This window comes from Bidens hawaiensis, unplaced genomic scaffold, assembly GCF_021521415.1.
Source record: "Bidens hawaiensis isolate Kalapana, Puna unplaced genomic scaffold, B.hawaiensis_p1.1 tig00028338_1, whole genome shotgun sequence".
In the NCBI taxonomy this organism is placed as follows: domain Eukaryota; kingdom Viridiplantae; phylum Streptophyta; class Magnoliopsida; order Asterales; family Asteraceae; genus Bidens; species Bidens hawaiensis.
Window position 1 is genome coordinate 160,983 of NW_027494630.1, and position 6,254 is coordinate 167,236.

The window sequence follows — 6,254 nt, forward strand, 5'->3', positions numbered from 1 at the left end:
TCAATTCATTGTTGCACCATCTCCAACCCCCAACCCATGAGTTCATCTCATGCGGTACAATTCATGACGATTGTTATAACATAGGAGAAAACTCTTCCTCTTTAAAAGACACAAAATCTATTTAAGACACTCTCAACGCTAATGTAGTACCAACTCTTAATACATCTTAATTTGCTAACGATGTCATTGAAGATACTGGTTTATAGTCGTTTATCTAAATAGCTAATATGAAAAATCATATTTGTTATACTTCGCTTGTACACGTTATTTTACGATATTATTTTTCACAGATCAAAAATAGAAACTCAATTTTCATTCTACCCTTTTTATTGAACTTAATCGTAATTGTTAACATGTGTAAAATATATTTTTAAGTGGTACAACATACCCACATATTATTATAGTTATATATAACCAATTGCATATACAATGGGTAACTTGCCAAGTCTTTAATATATATCTTCAATTTAGTGTATTTGTAACTATCTAATGCGACAACGCCAGTCACGCAAATGTGAGGGAGATAGGAGAGGCATATATGAAGCAAATATGGAAACCTTTGTTATATGACAGCTAAGATAAATCAAAGAAGTGGATCTAGTTGAGTGGTGGTGGTAGAAATGAAAAATATATACAAAGGTTTAGATTAATTTCTTTTACTAAGGTCGATAGAAAGAGAGAAATTGAGATTGATATATAGAAAGAGAAAGAGTATTACCGAAGTATATTTATAAGTAGAGTGGAAAAAATAATATTAACGTTAATTGAGTGAGTTGACCTTGTAAGCCCTATTTATGTATTTCCTCCGTCCCATTATAAGTGTCATAGTTTGACTTTTCAAGTATTTCTTTTGCAACCTTGACCGTAAATATTTTTGTTCGTATCATATAATACTTGATGAAAATTATATCAATGTAAAATACATTTAAAACTCAATCCATTCATATATTTTACATCAAGTATTATTTTTGTTATTGTCGGTCAAAGTTAAACAAGAAAGACTTGAAAAATCAAACTAAAACACTTATAATGGGACGGAGGGAGTATTAGTCTTTCGTATTTGTATTTAGTCTCGTTTATGTTGTTAGTTCGTTTACTTATGTATGTTTGGGCACGATGTCTTATGTACTTAGAGCCCATTGGACCAATTATAATGAAAGAGTGTATAATAATACACACACTATATAAAGTTTGTGTAACATACAGAACACACACTCTCTCTCCATCTCTCTTCTAACTTTCGGCCAACCTTAACACCAGCACAAGATCTGAAATCTCGGTCTTAGCTAGTTGTTTCCGTCAACTAGTTAAGAGGTTGATCCAAGACGACTAGTACTTAATTTGTTTATTGTTTGATCCGGTCTCGGAACCTACAGACCTTCGCTCAAGCTTGGCTCATATTTCAACGAGCCCACTTCAAAGTTTATTCAATAAACTTCGTAGTAAAAATAATATAGGCAAAATTAATATAGGCCGAGTTAAAATTAATCATTTTATATTATCATTATTTTATTTCTAAATTAGAAATCCATACACCAATACAATTTTAAAGATCTCCTTCACCCATATGAACTAACACCATATCTCACTTCCATCCGACCCCCACATTACACATATGGCCATATGGGTATCACATATTTAAGAATCTTTTACACACATATGCTATGTTCCTTCATATTATAACAAACCTACCACCAATTGTTTTTGACCCTACACATCAAGTTCAACTTACCATTATTTTTAAACAAATTATACACACTTAGTTGTTATCTTTAAAGTCCATTTGGTTACCATTGACAATGTAAAAAATAGTTTACTCAAGAAATAAATCAACATGCAAGTGAGAAGAAAAGAAAAAACTTTACAATTATCCTACACAAGCCGGGTCTCTCAACCCTTGCCCGACTTGACCCGGTTCGATCCATGGGTTAAATAATTATCCAACGGACCCCACTTGACCCATAACCTATAGGCCCATTCCAAGCTTTTGACTAGCTAAATCACACCTAACCTCCGCCAACCCGACCCGAGAGTTTGCAAGGTCAAATTCCATCCACATGTTTTGTTGATGGTGATGTCCGATCACATAGGCTTCAATCCCTAAAAGATCCGAATTCCCAAATGTGAAGCAATGTATTTGATCATTCCCTTTAATCATTCCGGGTACTTGAACCAACAACCTCTCACCCGAAATACTCATTTGCGCGCCCCGAAACATCATAATCACACTCGGTAAAACGGGTAACCAGACCCTTTTGCGGTCTATACGGTAACAAAGGTCCATTGCACCTTGGAAAACAAAATCCGGATCCTCGTAAACCCGCAACACCAATTTGGTTTGTTTTATAAACTCGTTTTTTAACGCGGTGTAAACCGGCCCGAGAAGGAAAGTAAATTGGGTACCCGAGTCAACCATGGTTTGACCCGCGCCCGTGTGATCGGGTACATAAACCGATTTAGGCAAAGCGAGTACCGTACCCGCAACTTTTATCCCCTCAAGTTGGACCGTGTAAGCGACCCGGTCAAAATACGGTAACGGCGTTGACATATTGACTAACGGCGTGTAACTTAATGGCCGAAGCCACGAAATCTTGGCGTCCCCGAATAATAATACCCCGGTCGAGTCCCGACCCGATATGCAATACGAAAATTTCGGAAAACCCATTTGCGAAACGAACGATAATGACCCGCGGTTCATACCCAATAACCCGGTGGTTTTCGAATCCTCGTCTTGGTTCGAACTCGACCCGGAATCCATACACCCGAATACGACCCGAGGAAGATCCGAATTCGTGAACCGAAATGTTTCATAAGCGAGATTGCCTTCAACCGACGTGGCGTCAGCGTATGAAACAATGGCGTGACAGAGTTTCTTCGGGTCGCAAGAAACGGGTACGGTGAAGTCTCGGGTTCGGGTCCGACAAGTTGGGGAGGTACAAGGAACAGGAACGTAGGATTTCGAACGTTGTGAGTCGAACCAAAGTGGTGTGGGTGTTTTCTTGCAGCGGAGCCACGACAGCTCGCTGCCGGTGTCGAGAACCACGGTGACTTCTTGCGGCGGCGAGCCGACGGTGAGGGACACTGTTAAGGAAACATTATGGTGGAATGAAAGTTTGTTTGGTGGTTTTTCAAGTGAACGAAGCTTGAGGGGTAAAATTAAGGTTTTCGGGGAAGTTAAGGAACATGTTGGGTGAAAATACGAGGAGAGGACAATAAGGTTAAAAATGAGGAAGAGAGAAAGAGTTGCCATTGATGGGTGAAATGGGAAAATACAGAGAGACAGAATCTGTATGTATATATTTATATGTGGAAGTGTGGGTTGTGTGTTTTTCTCACATAGTAGTATAGTAGTGTGTGTGAGAGGTTGAAGGCTATGGGTTTTTGAGTTATATAGTGAAGGTGTACGTGTGGTATGGTTGTAAGATTTTTGGTGATGTTTGGCATCTTTGATCCACCCAACCAATATTTTGTTTTTTTATAATGACAAAACCAGACTAAACTCTTGAAAAGTCCTTGGTCGCTATAGGTGTCCAAGGGGCTTGGTTGGGGTGCCTCAGGGCTTGAACACCGTCGGTGGCGCTCATCGAGGGCCGTCCAGGGGGCTCATGAAGATCGACACTCTTCGTCTTGTTTTAGTAGGCCGTCATGCTTTTCACCCTCTCTCTCTCTCACACACACATATACATATAAATGTGTGTGTGTATATATTAGGGCGGTAAATAGGCTTTAAACCACAACGTGACTTGATTTAGAAGGACTTCGAAACCTCATTTCTATTTATTGGTGTAATGACGTTGCAATGACATGGAGAGGTTTTAACACCCCCCCCCCCCCCCCACACAATAGTGAGCAGCCTTAGAGGGGTACTTTGATGTCATAAGGTATGATCTATTTATTGGTGCTTCTTTCATATTGAAACACGAAATGATAACATATGTGTGAAATTTGAACCCGTAACGTCAAATATAAAAAACAATAGTTAGATAAACTTAAGGAAAAACTGTTGACTACCCTACTAAATTGTTGTGCATGCAGCTAGTATGCTTTCAAAGAATATTTATTATTTTATAATTAATGATATTATATTAAGTTTGGACAAGTTACCTAGCGAATAATTTGTAGGCATTGAAATGAGGTCTATATAGTGGTCAATTTTGGTTTTGTTTCAAATCGCTTTCGTGATTGACTTTTATATATCATGGTTTAGATGATGACTAATGTTTTAAGTTCTTGTTAATTGATGGGTATAAGGCTGAGGGGTGTGGGGGGCGCGAGTGGGGGCTCCAGCCAATAATATTGTGACGTGTGGCAGAGAGAGAAACTTGATAAGATGGGTGTTGGAGCCCCCGCTCGCGCCCCTGGCCCTGGTGTGGAGGGGCGCGAGCAGGGGGCGCGAGCGGATTTTTTTTTTTATTTTTTTATAAATGTATTCAAAAAACGTACTATTAAAAAAAATGGACTGTGCTTAAACGTATTATTAAAGAATACACACAATTACACACTGGACTGTGTGTAAACTTGTCTTGGCTTGTGCTTAATCTCTTAGGCTTTGTCTTTTTGTGTATGTATATATTATATATATGCAGGTACAATATGTACGTATTGATGTAGGAATATTAATGTAACAACTAATATATAAAAACATGTATCCTGTAAAGCAAAAGAAAAGCTGGTTTTGAAAGCTGTGTGTAGCAGGAGGAGAAGAAAAGAAGAACAATTATGAGCCCAACGGCTATATTTAACATTCCCAAGCTCTCTTCACGCTATTCCCAGCCGCGAGGCCTCTTGCGCCTGCCTTGAAAGCCGTGCTCGCGCCCCTCTCGCGCCCCTCTCGCGCCTCGGTGGTGTGGTGCTCGCGCCCCGGGGCGCGAGCGGATGGGCTCACGCGCCCCCTCTCGCGCTCCACACCCCTCAGCCTAAGTGTTACAAACTTTTCTAAACATCAATGTCACTTGTTTGACTAGTGTTTTATTGTCATTTTCAAAATTAATGGTTTTAGGTGTCATCTTAGCTGCATTGCATTTTATTTTTCTAGATCTAATATGATTAACATCGCGGCTGCTTCGCATCTTGACCCAGGCGGCTCAAAGTATTTTTTTAGTTTTGAAGCAAAAGGTTTAACAACGGTCCTAGTTTTATGATCTAAAGAATTTGTATGGCATGTTGTCATTTTATAATATTGTATATGAAAACGTTCTTAACTTTATAGAAATTAAATAAATATGTCATTTAGACCTAGATATAAATATCATATATTTTGAAAATCTTTCAAAGTATAATGAGCATAAACTTTTACCCATTTTATAGCGTAGAGCCGTTTGGGCTCTCACCCACATAAACCAGGTCATAAATTCCTCATCAGTCGTTATGTACATCAGTTTTCGTTTTAAGCTTGAGTTTCGGCTTTGCTAGCTAGTTTGATGGTCACTATCTATATATGTTAATGTTCATGATCACGCTAGCTGGTCAATCTTATTTTAAATTTCAGTGAATGTCTATTAAAAATAAATTATACATCTGAACTTCTTTTAAACTGTTACAAAGTGAAACTCTTTTGTTTAATGAATAAATAAAGGATGATTATTGACTTCCAATTAACCAAGTTTATGCGTTTATATTAAAGATTTAAAGTGCAAGTTGCAAAATATGTACCAGGTTTCAACGGGAACAAAAAAATTTGTACAGACGTTGTCTGTAATGATCCTAGATGACATCGAGGAAAACAGAGATTTTCTTACTTAAAATGCAAGCTGTCAGACTAGACTTTTGGAAAACCGTAATTTGCTACTTGCAACAATCAAATGTTTTATTAATAAATAGACTGTTTATTACCTATTATTTTATTTTATAATATGGCAGCATAAACCTATTCTTAAAAGGTCTAAACTTTACTACAAATATATTTTTTTCTATAGATACCCTGCAGTGAATCAGATTTATAACTTTTATATATCACAAATTCAAACATAAATAAGTTTTGAAGCTGAATTTAATTATATATATATATATTTAAAAAGACGGTTAATGAAATTTAAGACTAAAATAACAGATAAATTATCTTTAATCTTTTCAATTTGTACTAAATTATTTATATGTCAGCTTGACAATTTTACACATTTTTAAGAGCGTTTGAAACCATATATTCATAATATCCGAGTGAGCCTTTTTGAGATGCAATATCAACTGTTCATACTGATTTTGATGATTCATATCAAAGAAGAAACTTGGCACTGAGTAAACTGAAAACCCTTTAA

At 37.3% G+C, this 6,254-nt stretch overlaps 1 pseudogene; it reads right to left on the reverse strand.

Moving 5' to 3' along the window:
• Positions 1 to 1,851: 1,851 nt before the first annotated feature.
• On the reverse strand, positions 1,852 to 3,457 carry LOC143576914 (aspartic proteinase PCS1 pseudogene; annotated as a pseudogene).
• Positions 3,458 to 6,254: the final 2,797 nt, after the last annotated feature.